Source organism: Rhinatrema bivittatum, chromosome 4 (assembly GCF_901001135.1).
Source record: "Rhinatrema bivittatum chromosome 4, aRhiBiv1.1, whole genome shotgun sequence".
Classification (NCBI taxonomy): Eukaryota; Metazoa; Chordata; class Amphibia; order Gymnophiona; family Rhinatrematidae; genus Rhinatrema; species Rhinatrema bivittatum.
In genome coordinates this window covers 330314228-330333755 of record NC_042618.1, presented here as the reverse complement: position 1 = coordinate 330333755, position 19528 = coordinate 330314228, and positions in this window count along the sequence as shown.

Sequence of the window (19528 nt, the reverse complement as noted above, 5' to 3'; positions counted from 1 at the left end):
TGGCCTAAGTTTGTTACATATATATATTTATTCTGTGCAGGGTCTGTTCACTGTCACAAATTATTTGAAAATGACACCAAGAGTACTCATAATAACGTGGTATATCACCATGGATTTAGCATACTATATTTATTTTATTTATTTATTATTTTTATATACAGATATTTGATCTCAATCGAGATATCACACCGGTTTACATTCAGGTACTGTAAGTATTTTTCTATCCCCAGAGGGCTTACAATCTAAGGGGGTCATTTATCAAAATGTGATAAGGTGTTTTCACATGCGATAAGCCCTTAATGCATGCGAAAACATGTTTAACGCATAGCCTGGCCATAATGTCATGGCCCATAGGAAGGTATTTGTATCCCTATGGTAGGCCCACCTAGTAACTCGAGGTGGGGATTAGGTATTAGTGTAGGGGGTTGGGGGCCACTTTGACATTCTACTTGACACCTACGAACAGAACAGTGGTCTCCTGTGAAGATTTGCTGACCTTCGGAGTGAGGAAACTCACTCCAAGATGAGATTTGGGCAATGTTCTCTCAACCTAGCTTGATGTTACCCAGGTAGAGAGTCTAGGACCATTAACAATGGTCCCCCTGGTGGTTGAATGATGGAAATACAACAGGTCTGGCACGTATTGCAGAATCTGAAATGGTATCACAAATTGCTATATTAGCATAAAACACACCCCTTTTGCTATCGCATGCGGTACTTACTGCATTTTGATAAATCCACCCCTAAGTTTGTACCTGAGGCAATGGAGGGTAAAGTGACTTGCCCAAGGTGCGACAGCAGGACTCAAACCCTGGTCTCCTGGTTCATAGTCCACTGCCATTTACAACCATGATAAGAGTATTGCAGTAAAGTAGCATTAAGAGATGATGGTTATATTTGGCAATAATTTTTGATCTGGGCCTCAAAGCCCACCCAGGGTTTTTGAGATTTCTACAGTGAATATGCATGAGATAAATATGCATACACTGGATCTTCAATGGGAACACAAGGATGTGGAAACCATTAAAAAAGAGATTGTAGCATTCCACATCACTGACACTGCCCCCAAACAACCAAGCCGAACACTCTACAATGCCACACCCACATATTTTCCAGTTAGGGATTTGGGAAAATGAATTTTCATAGCCTGGAGGGAGATATGTTCCTGCCGTGAGCTTTGAAATTGGCCCCAAATTTGTCTTTTATGTATCTTAAAATTAGCCCTCTCATTTATCCCTCGTCATCCATCTCCACATGTCATGAGCTCATCCGTTCCACATTTAAATCACACTTTGAAAGCATACACTGACTCTGCCAGCATAATGTGAACCTGCTAGTTAAGAGGAACCTATGTATGCTCTGACAAAAAACAAAACCACCAAAAATGTAGATATCTTTGCAGACAACTTCCTGCTTCCTTTCTCCTATTTTTTCACATTGTAGACATATTTACACATTTATATTCCGCTTTTTCACACTTCAAAGTGGATTACATATAGGTATGGAAGTATTTCCCTCTACCCAGAGGACTTATAATCTAAGTTTTTGTGCCTGTATATATATATATATCTACTGACTTTCATAGCCCATAAATTAAAGAAATGTGAAAAGTAGGAGAGAGGAAGTAGGAAACAGTTTTTAAATATTACCTATCATTAGCTAGGGTAATAGTCCATCAGGTAATCATGAGGTAAACCATATTTTAAGAAATGGTTTCAAGCTGGGGTTTTGAGCATCAGTGTAACATAACATAACAGATAAAGAGCAATTGGCCCTTCTATTCTGCCTAGTTATTTTTGTCCAAGCTGCAAGTAAAGATATATTCCCACTGGCAGCCATAGAAGCTTGACCACTTGTAGAATTACTCCTTTTTAAGGTTTGGGTTTTGTTTTGTTTTTTTGCTTCTTTTTTTTGGATCTCTACCATTTTAGATAATTGACCATACAAGATCTCATAGTTAATCCAACACCTATCCTCTCTCCACCCATATTTTACCATCAAGCTCTGTAATTGTCAAGGCAGCTACCAAAACTAGTAGAGCTGTTCCCCAAACATTCAGCCTCCTAGGATGCCATTGTCTTCCTGGACAGTACCTGGTCACAGCCAAGCTGCCAGCAACAACCCATTTGGTTTCTGGGGAATTGCAATCCACTGAGACCAACCCAGCTATTACCTATGGCCTGCAGTATTGCTAGGTCATTTCTCCTCTATTGTCCCTATCACCTCTCCCCTTGCCTCTCCTCCTGAAGGTGCGAAGGATGGGTTGTTTGCAAAACTGCAGCCCAGTTCTAACCTGTTCCTACGCTACAGAATATGATAACAGAATGACCAGCTCCTACCTCCCCAACCCTTTCCTTATACAAGCAGCAGTAGGGAGAATACATTCCTACTTCCCTAGCTGGGCAAAATTCAAAATGGTACCAGCCAACCTGATGCTGCACTAAGGGCTCATCTTCCCCCAAGTTCCTGTATTTGTATTCACCTGCTGATTCCATTCAGTCAAAAAACTTCATATAGGAGGTGGTATTTATGGGTGGTGAAGATTGTGCCTGTAAAATATACATTGATGAGACTTATTCTAGATTCAGTTTAAAATAAATCAACAGCACTCAATCATTTTATAACTGAGCTTCCTTTAGCTGGAAGGTAACCAGAGGAACAGATTCCCCTCCAGATGATACAACAATAACAAAATGTTTCAAAGGGCTTAATTCTCAGAGCAAGATGCCAAATATTTAATGTAAAGTACACTACAGATTTCTATGCCTGCAGCATCTGTTACCTAATTCAGAGGTATTTGTTTCTGCTTTCATATCAGGATTGTCTTTAGGCTGTCATAATTTGTTCCAAAAGTGTGCAGCATACTAGTGCCACTTTGAATTTGGCATGGTCAGAGCAGAAGGGATATACTCTCCTTTTTTCCATCAATCTTTGGGTGAAAATCTTCCAAGTGTAACTGATGGGTCTGAGGAAGGGTTTCTGGAAAGTCTGGTATGATCTCAGAGGTAGGGAAAGGGATACTAGACCAGCCGTTTGTAAATTATAACAGAAAAGCACTAATCCCACCTTTTCTCTCAATGCAGTTTGCTTCAAGAAAATTAAAATAGTATGTTTTAAAATTCCTTTCTGTATTCTGGCGAGAATATTAGCATACATTCACAGTTTAATTTCATGTGATGGTTTAATCCTGTAGAAGAATATCTCTGCCATACAAATAAGTGATGAAGCAGCAGCTGATGCTTGAGAATCCATGATCTGTGAGGACCAGACGATCCTCTGCTCTATACAAACTCACAGCAAATCTTCTGAAATTCCCTGTGACCTAATTAGACTAATACTAATAGTTTGCATTGCTCATCTAGCTTGAAATAAAACAAAAATCAGGAAATATTTAAAAATCACCTTCCTTTCTCTTGCTACAAAATTAGAAACAGCTACCTGTTTCAGTACTGCTGGTAAGTACTTCTGCAGCTATCAGAAACTGCCCCTTTCTTTGTTGCCAGCCATCAACAAGCTGGAAGCTGCAATTAAAGCCTCTTGGCTACATTCCTGTATCTCTCCATTTCTCTGCCTATAAACAAAAGTATTGTTATCTTTTATAATAATTAAAAAGGCTTAATAGTATCTAGTTCCTTGTCTCTCGTTGACTTCAGGCAGATATCACCCACCCAAGCTCTGATGCAAAGTTACACCATTTGTCCTTTCAAATATAACTTAGTAACATTTTACACCCACCTTCTGTTTGTTGGACTGGAGTGGGTTAGGAATTTTAGATGCATACTTATGTAAGTTGTGTGTGCAGTTGCTTTTGGTAGCTAAATTCACAACAGTCACATTCTGGAAGGTGAGCTCATTGATTGTGCACTGGAAGAAACAAGTGTATGAGGCGCACCTGATTGAGATATTGACCATATGAGCTGAAAAATAATAGTGTTTCTATATGATTGAATATGGGAGAAGTACTAGGAATTTATTTCAAGACACTGATTTAACATTTTATTTGTATTATTGAGAGTGTACTGTATTGTACTTCTGTTGAGTATTATTGCTGTACCTGCTATATATGTATGATGGAGTTCTTTGGTTGATCTGTCAATTTTAATAAATATACAATTTTAAAATATATATATAACTTAGTACTTCATGTAACAAATACACACACACAAACACACAAATATCCTCTCATATATACACATAAACATACACCCAGCCTCTCATACACACACACATATACACCCACACACAACCACCCTCTCATATAAACACAGACAGAGAGATAGACACACACACACATACACACACACACACACACACCCTCTCATATATACACATCCACACACACACACACACACACCCTCTCATATATATATATATATATATATATATATATACACATACACACACACCCTCTCATATATACACATACACACACACACACTCTCATATATATATACACATATACCATAGGGATGTGAATCGGGTGATCAATCGTCTTAACGATCGATTTTGGCTGGGGGGGGAGGGAAATCTGATCGTCATGGTTTTTGGTTTTTTTAAATCGTAAAAAATCGTAAATCGGGAGAGGGCAGGAAAACCGGCACCCTAAAACCCACCCCAACCCTTTAAAATAAATCCCCCACCCTCCCGAAGCCCCCCAAAATGTTTTAAATTACCTGGGGTCCAGTGGGGGTTCCCGGCGCGATCTCCCGCTCTCGGGCCACGGCTGCGTTAAAAGAAATGTGCCGGTGGCCCTTTGCCCTTACCATATGACAGGGCAAAGGTAGCGCCGGCGCCATATTGGTTCCTGTCACCCGACGTCATGAGTGCAGGAGATCGCTCCCGGACCCCCGCTGGACCCCCAGGAACTTTTGGCCAGCTTGGGGGGGGCCTCCTGACCCCCACAAGACTTGCCAAAAGTCCAGCGGGGGTCCGGGAGCGACCTCCTGCACGCGGGCCGTATTGCCAATATTCAAAATGGCACCGGCGCTACTTTTGCCCTCATTATGTCGACATAGTGAGGGCGAAAGTCAAAATGGCGCCGGCGCTACTTTTGCCCTCACTGACATAGTGAGGGCAAACATAGTGAGGGCAAAAGTAGCACCGGCGCCATTTTGAATATTGGCAATACGGCCCGCGTACAGGAGGTCACTCCCGGACCCCCGCTGGACTTTTGGCAAGTCTTGTGGGGGTCAGGAGGCCCCCCCAAGCTGGCCAAAAGTCCCTGGGGTCCAGCGGGGGTCCGGGAGCGATCTCCTGCACTTGTGACGTCGGGTGACAGGAACCAAAATGGCGCCGGCGCTACCTTTGCCCTGTCATATGGTAAGGGAAAGGGCCACGGCACCATTTCTTTTAACGCAGCCGTGGCCCGAGAGCGGGAGATCGCGCCGGGACCCCCCACTGGACCCCAGGTAATTTAAAACATTTTGGGGGGCTTCGGGAGGGTGAGGGATTTATTTTAAAGGGTTGGGGTGGGTTTTAGGGTGCCGGTTTTCCCGTCCTCCCCCCTCCCCCGATTTACGATTTTTTGACGATAAATCGGGGGAATTGTTATTGTAATGCGGCTCTATCGATTTTTGACGATTTAAAATATATCTGACGATTGTTTTAAATCATCAAAAACGATTCACATCCCTAATATACCATATAATCACATAACATACAAACACCCTCTTATATATACACAGACAGGGACACAGGCACACATACACACACACACCCTCTCATATATACACATACATACATACCTTCTCATATATACACATATACCATTGTTATCGATCTGCTCCTCCAGAGGGAAGGAGCTAGCAACCTGTTGTAGATCTGCCCTCCAGAGGGAAGGAGTAGAGATCTGTTATAATTCTGCTGCTCAGAGATAGCAATCTGTTATCGAGCTCCTCCTGTAGGGGGAGGAGTTAGCATTCTGTTATGTATCTCCTCCTGGAGAGGGAGGAGTTAACAATCTGTTATCAATCCTTGCTGCTAGGAGAGGCAATCTGTTATGAGACCGCCAAGGAGTTAGGAATCTGTTATGGGTCACCCTGCCACGTGGAAGAGCTAACAATTTTAATACTCCATAGGTGGAGTTAATGATCTGTGGTGGGTTGGCTTCCCACAGAGTGGCAGTCGTACAATACCACTCTAGTAGAGTAAAGAATGACACTTGAGGTGAAGTGGTGAATCCCTGGGCCGCTGGCAGATGACAGCGCCCCCAGGAGGATATCCTGAGAGGGACCACCAGCTAGGCTGGAGTATGGAGACAAACACAGATAGTTCTTTATTAGACAGGAAGTAGAACCACCGGAGGTGGCAGAAGTGAGCTGATGTGCCCAGCAGGGCTGAAGTCCTTCTGATACTGGAATTGCGATCTCTGGGTTGCTGAGCTGTAGAGAGAGACTATAGGTAGTGAGTAGACAGGATATGCTGGATACATAAACAGTAGAAGATGATATACACACAATTGTAGATATCTGTAATGGCTTCTATGCAACAGAGTCTTCAGTATATTCAGGAACAGGAGCCATAGGTGAGTGCTGGTTCCTATATGCAGTCTGGAATGAGAACTCACAATATCTGTGTATGAGATGGCTTTTGGAATAGAAGAGAGTCTTGGAGGGTTTTAGGAACATAGGCCCTCATGGAGCGAGTACCGGTTCCTATCTGCAATCCATAATAGTAGTGCACAAGATATAGGTATATGATAGCTTCTGATATAGAAGATAGTTGAGAAAGGATTTAGGAACATGGGCCCTCGTGGAGCGAGTACCGGTTCCTATCTGCAATCTATAATAATGACTCACAATCTCCGTACCTGCGATAACGTCTTAGATAGAAGGGAGTCTTCGGAGACTAGGAACATAGGCCCTCGTGGAGCAAGTACCGGTTCCTATCTGTAATCGAACTCACTGTGTTAACATCTGCGATCGCTTCCAGGTAGTAAGGAGTCTTCTGAGCATTCAGGGACGTAGGCCCTCGTGGAGCGAGTACCGGATCCCGTCTTAGCAATCTGAAATCAAGAAGAGAGAGTGGGGCCCCTGAGGAGTGGGTACCCCTAGGTAAGGTGGTGGAGGCAGAGCAGCGGAGGATGAAGCGGGTTGGAATGATCCCAGCAATCAAACCCCTTGCTAAGTCGATTTGTAGTTGCAAACAAAGACCTTTTAAGCTGGAAGCGGATGACATCACTATTGGGGGACGCCCCCGAGGTTCGCGCCCTTGCCGGTACAAATTCTGGAGCGCACGCGTGCACGCGCCCTTACGTCATCGGAAACATGGCGGATCCGCAGCGTCAGGCCAGCCCGGGGATTCTAGGAAGTACGGCGAGGAGAAGCTGCGGCAGCATCTGTCCGTCAGACCCGAAGGGAGTCGCCTCTAAGATAGAGAGGGTGGAGCGAGGGCGAGAACAGGAACAAACGCAACAACCATATATACACATACACACATACCTTCTCATATATACACATATACCATATATACACATACACCTTCTCATATATATGCATATACCTTATATATATACACATATACACTCTCTCATATATACACATACACACACAACCTCTCATATATACACATGCATACACACCCTCTCATATATACACAGACAGGGGCACAGACACACACACACACACACACACACACATCCTCTCATATATACACATACACACACTCACACCCTCTCATATATACACATATACCGTATAATCACATAACACACGAACACCCTCTCATATATACACAGACAGGGACACAGGCACACACACACACACACCCCCCCTCTCATATATACACATACACACACACACACACACACACATATACCCTCTCATATATACACATATACCATATATACACGTATACACATACACCCTCTCATATATACACATATACTATATTTACACATACACACATACACCCTCTCATATATAAAAATATATACATACACACAAACACACCCTCTCATATAGAAACACACACAGACACACACACACACAGACACAAATACCGTCTCATACAGAATGTTAATCCATTTTTTCTTAAATAACAACTTAGGCAGTCTTCTTACAAGTAAAGAACTTTTATTATCGAGAGGAGTAAAGGAAAAACTACAGAAGCCTTGTTTAAAAGCAAATAAAGTACAAAGAGTTCTGTAGGTACTGGGATCTAGTTTCTGCCTGCTGCCAGCAAAGTAGCAGAAAAAAGATGACAGCCACTTATTTCCCTGTAAAGCACAGCTTAATACAATAAACATACATACACACTCCCACATACCTTCTCATACACACAAACCACTTATATATACACACAACCACCCAATCATACACACCCTTCACCCACCCACACACACACATACACGCAGCCCACACATACACACCACCATCACCCGCCCATACATATACACACCCACCCTCTCATACATACACACACCCTCATATATATATATGTATACACACACACCCTCTCATGCACACACACCCACTCATACAGACACACACCCCTCTCAAACATAGACCCATCCACCCCACCCTCCCTTTCATACCACACACACACACACACACACACACACCCTTTCATACATATACAAACTAGGGATGTGAATCGTTTTTGAACGATTAAAATTATTGTCAGATAATTTTAAAATCGTCCTAAATCGTTATAGTGCACGATACAATACAAATGCCCCCGATTTATCATCAGGGGCATTTGTATTGTATCGTTAAATAGGGCATGGGAATTATTTGGGGGAGGGCGGGAAAACCGGCACACCAAAACAACCCCTAAACCCACCCCGACCCTTTAAAACCAATTCCTTACCCTCCCCCACCCTCCCGAACTCCCCCAAAATGTTAAGTTACCTGGTGGTCCAGTGGGGGGGTCCCGGCGTGATCTCCCGCTCTCGGGCCATCGGCGCCATTTTGGCTGCCACTAATTAAAATGGCGCCGATGGCCCGATAAAAAAAAAAACCCCACCCGACCCTTTAAATCAACCCCCCTTAGCCTCCCCCACCCTCCCGACCCTTTTTTTTTAGGGAGGCCCGCGCCGCTAAAAAAAAAACCCACCCGACCCTTTAAATCGACCCCCCCTCCCGACCCCTCCCGACCCCCCCAAAACCTTTTAAAATTACCTGGTGGTCCAGGGGGGCCTCGGGGGGCCTCGGGGAGAGATCCAGGGGGGCCTCGGGGAGAGATTTCCCGTTCCCAGGCATCAGCTGTTCTAAAAAAAAATGGCGCTGATGCCCCATTGCCCTTACCATGTGACAGGGCAAAGGGCAAAGGGGCATCGGCGCCATTTTTTTTTTAGAACAGCTGATGCCTGAGAACGGGAAATCTCTTCCTGAGGCCCCCCTGGATCTCTCCCCGAGGCCCCCCTCCCGACCCCCCCAAAACCTTTTAAAATTACCTGGTGGTCCAGGGGGGCCTCGGGGAGAGATTTCCTGTTCCCAGGCATCAGCTGTTCTAAAAAAAAAATGGCGCCGATGCCCCATTGCCCTTACCATGTGACAGGGTAACCGTGCCATTGGCCGGCCCCTGTCACATGGTAGGAGCACTGGATGGCCGGCGCCATTTTTTACTCATCAGCCGGCCATCTTTAAAGATGGCGCCGGCCATCCAGTGCTCCTACCATGTGACAGGGGCCGGCCAATGGCACAGATACCCTGTCACATGGTAAGGGCAAAGGGGCATTGGCGCCATTTTTTTTTTAGAACAGCTGATGCCTGGGAATGGGAAATCTCTCCCCGAGGCCCCCCTGGATCTCTCCCCAAGGCCCCCCCTCCCGACCCCCCCAAAACTTTTTAAAATTACCTGGTGGTCCAGGGGGGCCTCAGGGGGCCTCGAGGAGAGATCCAGGGGGGCCTCGGGGAGAGATTTCCCGTTCCCAGGCATCAGCTGTTCTAAAAAAAAAATGGCGCCGATGCCCCTTTGCCCTTACCATATGACAGGGTATCCGTGCCATTGGCTGGCCCCTGTCACATGGTAGGAGCACTGGATGGCCGGCGCCATCTTTACTCATCAGCCATCTTTACTCATCGGCACCATCTTTAAAGCCGAATCTGATCGTTAAGACAATGTGGCACACGATTCACATCTCTAGTACAAACTCACTCATACACACACTTACCCCACACATCCTCTCATACATACACACACACATACACACACCTTCTCATACATACATACACACAAACCCCTTCTAATACATACACACACACACCCTCTCATACAGACACTCCCACCCTCCTCTCATATAGACACACACCTTCTCATGAAGATATCTACCCACACCCACTCTTTCATATAAACACACACATACACACCTCTACCCTCTAATATGCATGCATACATCCTATCGTAAACTCTCAGTCTCTCTCACACACAGGCACTCACTCTCACAGTACAAGTCTCTCTCACATATACATTTTGGACCTTTTCTCTGGCTGTACGGCAAGACCTTTTCTGCCGCTGGCTGTGGGGAAAAAGCTGGCAGCATCTCAGCCCCTTTTCTGCCGCCAGCTGCGGGGGGAAATGCTGGCGGCACCATAGACCTTTTTCTGCTGCCATCTGCAGTGAAAACACTGGTGGCACTGTGATGACTCTTCTTCAGCCATTGGATAGTCCTTTCTCTGGTGGGGAGTGGGGAGTGGGAACCCCACCAGCACATTGCAATTCCATGCCTCTGGGACTTTCCTTTTCTGGCAGTTCTGCGCTGCCGCAGGACCTTTCTTTTGCTGGCAGGGAATAGAAACCTCACCAGCATGTCAATGCTCCACACCGCCAGCACTGCAGGCTTTCCTGCCGGCAGAGTTGTTTGCCTGAATGAAGGGTGAAGTGGCTGTGGCAGGAAGGTTTCCGGGGGTAATTTTGCCGCCTCAAAATCTTGCTGCCTGAGGTGGCCGCCTCACCCTGCCTCAATATTGAACCGACCCTGCTTCATGAGGTTTGCTGTCAACATTATCAGTATCATCTATCTCCACATCACTTCACTGAAGATTAAGAACATAAGAACATAAGAACATAAGAATATGCCATACTGGGTCAGACCAAGGGTCCATCAAGCCCAGCATCCTGTTTCCAAAAGTGGCCAATCCAGGTCATAAGAACCTGGCAAGTACCCAAAAACTAAGTCTAGTGCATGTTACTGTTGCTAATAATAGCGGTGGTTATTATATAAGTCAACTTAATTAATAGCAGGTAATGGACTTCTCGTCCAATAACTTATCCAATCCTTTTTTAAACACAGCTATACTAACTGCACTAACCACATCCTCTGGCAACAAATTCCAGAGTTTAATTGTGTGTTGAGTGAAAAAGAACTTTCTCCGATTAGTTTTAAATGTGCCACATGCTAACTTCATGGAGTGCCCCCTAGTCTTTCTATTATCCAAAAGAGTAAAAAACGGATTCACGTCTACCCGTTCTAGACCTCTCATGATTTTAAACACCTCTATCATATCCCCCCTCAGCCATCTCTTCTTCAAGCTGAAAAGTCCTAACCTCTTTAGTCTTTCCTAATAGGGGAGCTGTTCCATTCCCTTTACCATTTTGGTAGCCCTTCTCTGTACCTTCTCCATCATAATTATATCTTTTTTGAGATGCGGCGACCAGAATTGTACACAATATTCAAGGTGCGGTCTCACCATGGAGCGATACAGAGGCATTATGACATTTTCCGTATTATTCACCATTCCCTTTCTAATAATTCCCAACATTCTGTTTGCTTTTTTGACTGCCGCAGCACACTGAACCGACGATTTCAATGTGTTATCCACTATGACACCTAGATCTCTTTCTTGGGTATTAGCACCTAATATGGAACCTAACATTGTGTAACTATAGCATGAGTTATTTTTCCCTATATGCATCACCTTGCACTTGTCCACATTAAATTTCATCTGCCATTTAGATGCCCAATTTTCCAGCCTCACAAGGTCTTCCTGCAATTTATCACAATCTGCTTGTGATTTAACTACTCTGAACAATTTTGTATCATCTGCAAATTTGATTACCTCACTCGTCGTATTTCTTTCCAGATCATTTGTAAATATATTGAAAAGTAAGGGTCCCAGTACAGATCCCTGAGACACTCCACTCTCCACTCCCTTCCACTGAGAAAATTGTCCATTTAATCCTATTCTCTGTTTCCTGTCTTTTAGCCAGTTTGTAATCCACGAAAGGACATCGCCACCAATCCCATGACTTTTTACTTTTCCTAGAAGCCTCTCATGAAGAACTTTGTCAAATGCCTTCTGAAAATCCAAGTACACTACATCTACCGGTTCACCTTTATCCACATATTTATTAACTCCTTCAAAAAAGTGAAGCAGATTTGTGAGGCAAGACTTGCCTTGGGTAAAGCCATGCTGACTTTGTTCCATTAAACCGTGTCTTTCTATATGTTCTGTGATTTTGATGTTTAGAACACTTTCCGCTATTTTTCCTGGCACTGAAGTCAGGCTAACTAGTCTGTAATTTCCCGGATCTCCCCTGGAGCCCTTTTTAAATATGGGGGTTACATTAGGTATCCTCCAGTCTTCAGGTACAATGGATGTTTTTAATGAAAGGTTACAAATTTTTACTAATAGGTCTGAAATTTCATTTTTTAGTTCCTTCAGAACTCTGGAGTGTATACCATCCGGTCCAGGTGATTTACTACTCTTCAGTTTATCAATCAGGTCTACCACATCTTCTAGGTTCACTGTGATTTGGTTCAGTCCATCTGAATCATTACCCATGAAAACCTTCTCCAGAACGGGTACCTCCCAAACATCCTCTTCAGTAAACACTGAAGAAAATAAATCATTTAATCTTTCCACGATGGCCTTATCTTCTCTAAGTGACCCTTTAACCCCTCAATCATCTAATGGTCCAACTGACTCCCTCACAGGCTTTCTGCTTCAGATATATTTAAAAAAGTTCTTACTGTGAGTTTTTGCCTCTACGGCCAACTTCTTTTCAAATTCTCTCTTAGCCTGTCTTATCAATGTCTTACATTTAACTTGCCAACGTTTATGCATTATCCTATTTTCTTCTGTTGGATCCTTCTTCCAATTTTTGAATGAAGATCTTTTGGCTAAAATAGCTTCTTTCACCTCCCCTTTTAACCATGCCGGTAATCGTTTTGCCTTCTTTCCACCTTTCTTAATGTGTGGAATACATCTGGATTGTGCTTCTAGGATGGTATTTTTTAACAATGACCACGTCTCTTGCATACTTTTTACTTTTGTAGCTGCTCCTTTCAGTTTTTTTCTAACAATTTTTCTCATTTTATCAAAATTTCCCTTTTGAAAGTTTAGCACGAGAGCCGTGGATTTGCTTACTGTTCCCCTTCCAGTCATTAATTCAAATTTGATCATATTATGATCACTATTGCCAAGCGGCCCCACCACCGTTACCTCTCTCACCAAATCCTGTGCTCCACTGAGAATTAGGTCTAAAATTGCTCCCTCTCTCATCGGTTCCTGAACCAACTGCTCCATAAAACTATCATTTATTCCATCCAGGAACTTTGTCTCTGTAGCATGTCCTGATGATACATTTACTCAGTCAATATTGGGGTAATTGAAGTCTCCCATTAATACCGCACTACCAATTTGGTTAGCTTCCCTAATTTCTCTTAGCATTTCACTGTCAGTCTCACCATCTTGACCAGGTGGACGGTAGTATACTATCACTATAGTCTTCCCCGACACACAGGTGCTCCTCTCTATCATTGCGATATCATTGCGATATAATTTGTACCCCGGTATAGCACTGTCCCATTGGTTGACTTTACTGATTAAACCTCAAACATTTTCTTCAGTAACTAGCTCTTCAATTTCTGAGTAAACAACCGATTCCACTCATTGTTTTACAGACTTGTATCATATAAAATAATGAGTGGAGGTCTTTTATTGTATTTTACACAGTCATTTCAAATGAATGAATATCCTTAATGTGTACATTACACTAAAGTTTGGCACCTTTCTATGAGCAGCCCTTAAAAATATTTAGTTATTGTGGCATCATCTGGAGGGAAGTCTGTTCCTATGGTTACTTTCCAACTATGGGAAGCTCAATTACAAAATAAGCAGTGTTCATTTTATTTTAAATTGACTTTAAAATAACTTTCATCATCATTACATGAAAAATATTAGTTACCCTATGAAGTTTTTGACTGGAAGGGATCTGCTGGTGAATAGAAACATACATACACGTATAGAATGTGATGGCAAATAAGGACTATAGGGCCCATCTGGTATGCTAAGCTTTTCCAATTAATGAGTGAATTATCAAAAAGTTACATGTGTAAAAATTAGCATATATGCATACAAGTAGCCTCTTCTCATGTAGCCCATATTTTATAAAAGTAAAAAATATGCATGTATTTTCACTTTTGCAAGCACATATACGCACATAAAAAAGGGGTGGGTTGTGGCATTTATGCATGTGAGTTGCTATTTTAAAATACACTTATGGGAGATCATATGATGCTTTGAGTGAGGTAGGATGTGTGCCTCCTCGGATTGCAGGGCCCCCTTCCACCAAACCACTCCTTGGGCTTGAATTTTAAAATCTTTATTCGCTCTGTACTTACTGGTAATGCTATAAGTGAATCTTGAGGGTTTGTGAGGAGTATATCTAGCATTATCTCCCTGCGCTTGATGAAAAAAGATCATGACAAGGAGAAAGGAAAGCTGACTGAGATAAAAATGGCAGATGACACTGCCGAGGAAGGCTCTGGAGCTCTGATGGTGGCTTATGTCTTGCAGAGCTCAAGACTGCGGTGGTGAAAGCATTGGTAACAACATTTGTCAAAATTTGCGATAAGTTGGAAGCAATAATGATTTCAGCGATTGCCTTTACTCGACATTTTCTAGACATAGAGCAAAAGGTATCTGATTTGCTTGATGATGTTCAGTCTGTGATGGGAGACTTAGAGCAATTATCCAAAACTGTATAGAAGCTTAAAGATAAGCTCAAAAATCTAGAAAGCAGATCCCAGAACAATAATTTGCACTATATCATTTTTTCCCAGAATCTCTAACTGATTGAGAATTTCCTGGCTTCTTGAAAACATGGTTGCCGTGTTAACTTAGTCTGGGAGCACATGACTGAGCTCTGCCTAGAAAGAGTACATTGCTTGGGCTGAGGAAAGACCAAATGGATCCTCAGACACCCTGAGTTGCTGTTGCCCGCATTCTTAATTTCAAACATAAAACCGCAATCGTGCAAGCTGTGTAGAGGGGCAAGAGACTGAGGTATGGATTGAAAAATATAATAGCCTTTCAGAATTACTTGGTGTAAGTAGTAGCCAAGAGACAGGAGTTTACCTCACTTTGTTCCCAGTTATAAAACAAGAAGATTCATTGTATGTTGGTCTATCTTGACAATTTAATGATAAACAGAGTTGGCAAGGTGCTCTGGTTTCATTCTCCATCAGTGGCTGCAGAGTTTGTTACCAATTTGAACCCCGATTACATTGACACTGCAGGAAATTCATTGGAGCTGTGACTTTGATCACTGGAGAGGATCTCTGGCTGTCTCAGGTTAAGAATTATCCTAGTATGGGCCTGAATAACCTATTTTTAATTTTTCTTTCTCATTTTTATAGAGCCTTGAACTGTTTTTGAACAGGTTTTGTGTAATTACATGTACAAAACTCTGCCACCTGTTTGATCTCAGGCTGTAGTATGAGACAGCACATTACTCGGGTATTTTTTTTTTACGTCCACTGGCTGCTGGTCCATTGGAGGATCAAATACAAAGTAGCAATGCTGGTCCATAAACTGCTGTCATTAGAATGATCCCTTTGGGTGAATCCAATGTTATGACACTCAGCTCTCCGGTCCTTTCAAAGGAGGCTTGTGGACATTCCAACTACTCAGCATACCAGATTGGTAGATACAAGCAAGTGAGATTTTTTCATAATAGCTCCTGCCATTTGGAACTTGCTCCCTCAGGAGTTAAGCCAGATGGATTGAGGAAAAACCTTTTAGGGTCTACTAAAAACCTTCTTGTTTAAGCAGGCATTCATATAGAAGACTACTATTGCTTTAGCAGGCTTGGAAAGTTACCTTGGTGCAGACATTCTGTTTCTGTTCTTTTTCCTGTTATTTGAAGTCTTTCCCTACTACAAGAATCCCACTTGTCAGACAAAGAACATGAAAAATTGAGGAAATGGTAAGCTGGTGAAGTTTGGTACATTTCTGCACTAGGAATAAAGGCAATTTTATCACACAATGCCCTGTTACACTAAAGTGTTAAAAGATCCTGGTGGCAGATTTTTGTTAGTAGAGGCTGTATTATTTGGTTGGCCTCTACTATTATGTCATGTTTATGCACCATATAACCTCAATCATTTGTTTTTTTCTGACTTACTTAAATGTCTTTTGAAATATGATACTGATTCGATAATTTTGGGGACCTAAACTGTGTGTATGATCCATGCTTCGATCACTCATAGCAATTAGAAATCTGAATAAAAACAAGGGCATGCCATATCTCTGCAAACATGGTGCCCTCATGGATGCTTGGAGATTCTTGCACCCTTCTGAGAGGGATTTCACCCATCTCTCCAGGGCACACTCCATTTGGTCACGTATTCATGATTTCTTGGTGTCCAGAAATCTTTTCTCATGTTTGACATCTGTTGGTATTGGGAAGATTATAATATCAGACCATGCACCCATTGATGTTCTGTTGCAATGGAGTAATAGAACTAGTAAGCGAGGGAGTTGGAGCTTTCCCACATACTCAGCAGATGATGACCAGGTTCAGGAGTTTCTGCTGAGTAGATGAAGTAGCTATGCCGAACATAAACAGGAATATAAATCCAATCTCATTTTATTTTGGGACACCGCAAAGGTAGTCCTCAGAGGTGACATATTAGCATATGCGCCCTGGAGGAGAAAAGATCTGGACAATAGAATATTGAGACTAGAAAAGCAACTGCAAAAAGCTAAAAACAAATTGTACTTGTTTCATTGAAGCAAAAGAGAGCTTTATTGCAATACAAAATTATTTGAATATGTTACTTCATCAAAGGGCCAAGAAAGGTGTTAGGAAAGTTGGACCCTTGACCCGAGGTGGGGTTGACGCTACTTGTGGGGGTTGAGCCCCTCAGGTCCCCACCGTTGCGAGGCGAGGCTGGCCGGGAAGCAGAGGCTAACAGGAGCTTTGCCAATACCAGCCCACGTTCCCCGCAGGTTGAGCCCTTGGATGCTAGGGCCGGCTAGTCTTAGGAGGGCCTCTGCATGGTTGGTCCCGGAGAGACGGCCGGATGAAGACAAGGAGAAGCAGGGAGGTCAGGCCCGGTCCGAGGTCAAGGGCAGAGAGCAAGAAACATAGGTCAAGTCCAGTCCGAGGTCGGGGTGCCTTCGAAGAGAGAGAGTGTGACAGGCACCGTGGAGAAAGGGTGGTGTAGCCACCCCGGGGAACTAGAGTGCTGAAGTGGTCTCCATGACACAGGAGCACTGTAGCAGGATCTCGTGATGCAGACGTGCTAAAGCAGGCCCCGTGGGACAGGAGCGCAGAAGCAGGATCCTGTGGAGTAGAGCGCTGAGGCAGGCTCCATGGAGTGGGAGCGCTGTAGCAGGAACTCGCAAGTAGAAGTGCTGAGGCAGGCCTCATAGAGCAGGGGCGCAGTAGCTGGATCCCATGATGTAGAAGCGCTGAGGCAGACCCGTGGGGCAGGAGCACAGAAGCAGGATCCCAGGATGTAGAAGTGCTAAAGTAGGCCCCACAGAGACAGGAGCGCAGCAGCAGGATCCCGTGGAGTAGAAGCGCAAGGCAGGCTCCGTGGAGCAAGATCGCAGTTACAGGATTCCATAGCGAGAAGCTGAGCAGGAACCCATAGAGCAGGAACAGCAGGTCAGGAACACTAAGGCAGGATCACCGAAGCAGGAATCAGGAAACTCGTTGCCAAGTCAGTTAGTGGGGGAGAGAGGCCATCCTTAAATATCCCGGGAGTCTAATGTCATCAACTGGGGACGACCCTCAGGTTCCCGCCATTGGCCCTTTAAAAGGAGGGCTGGCGGCGCACACCTAGGGAGGGCCCGAGTCTGAGTGCCAGTCGGCGGCATCCTGGTCACCACGTGGAGTCCCAGAGCCATGGAGGAGCGCGGCAGCAGTGGCTAGCTGCGGCCACGAGAGCACCAGGAGCGAGGAACAAAGCAAGGCACAGGGTGAGTTGTGCCGGCCACGGGTTGCTGCAGCCAATGAATGTAACAAAAAGTCTTCTATATTACGTTTAAATTGTATGCCTATGGGAATAAAGCTGGGAAGTTGATGTCCTCTCTAGTATGAAATTGGGGTGAATCCAATCTGTGGTAGCCCTGAAAGATAAAAATGGTCAGATGGTAAAAACTACAGGAGAGATAGCCAAGTTGTTTGCTGCTAATTTCTGTAAGGAGCTATATACCTTGGATGATTCTGGTCAGCCTGTATGTACTCAATTCCTTATTCAGGTGCATTTACCTAAGCTTTTGCCTGAACAGCTGGAGGCATCGAATGTGCCTCTGACTGTACTGGAAGTAGGTGGGGTTATTAGGGTAGCAAAGAGGTTTTAAGACCCTGAGTCATGGTGGGTGCTGTGCTGAGTGGTACAAGCTCTTGATAGACAAAGTTAATGAACCTCTGAGGGCTATGTATGGGGAGTTAATTGAAAAACAATATTTTCCATATGAGACCAATAGGGCTCTGATATCGGTAATTCCTAAAGAGTGCTTTGATCCTCTTCTCTTGGAATCTTACCAGCCCATAACTTTAATTAATTTTGATGTCAAGCTTTGGGCCCAAATTATGGAGGATTGATTGCCAGGTATTTTTGTCTTCATTGTTTTCACCAATTAAAGTTGGGTTTTTAGACACTGTTATCCTGTTGCCAATGTCAGAGTACTTTTGGCCACTGTGGAAGACATAATAGGATACATCTTAATAGCTTTGATGCAGAGAAACCTTTTGACTGGGTGGAGAGGGCTTTCTTATTTACAGTATTTCACCACTTCTCCAAGGGTGACAGTAGTGGCTAATGGGAGCTCTCAGAAGAGTTTGAACTTGGCAAGAGAACTAGGCAAGACTGCCTATTCTCTCCATTATTATTCCTTTTGTCCTTGGAGCCTTTACTTTGTAGATTTCTGGATGAAAAAAAAGGATGAGAGAACTGACTTTCATGGTACCCCTTTCAAGATAGCTACATTTATAGATGATATTTTAGTATTTCATACAAATCTGAAACAATCCTTGATGGATATTATGCATGAGTATGGCCTTCATTTAAGTTTTAAGTTCAACTTCCACAAATCGGAGGTGTCTGCTCTTTTAGATGCAATACAACAAAGATGGGATAATGGGTTTCCCTGAGAGGGCTGGACAGCTTTTTTGTTACTTAGGCGTGGAGATCTATGATGTAAATGTGAAGACTCTTTTGTATTACACCAAGGTTAACTCCACCAATGGCAATTTTTGCCACTCTCTTGTGGGCAGATCTAACCTCTAAAAGATGATTATATTTCTGAAGTGGCTTTATATGTCACAGATGTTGGTGTTCCAGCTTTTG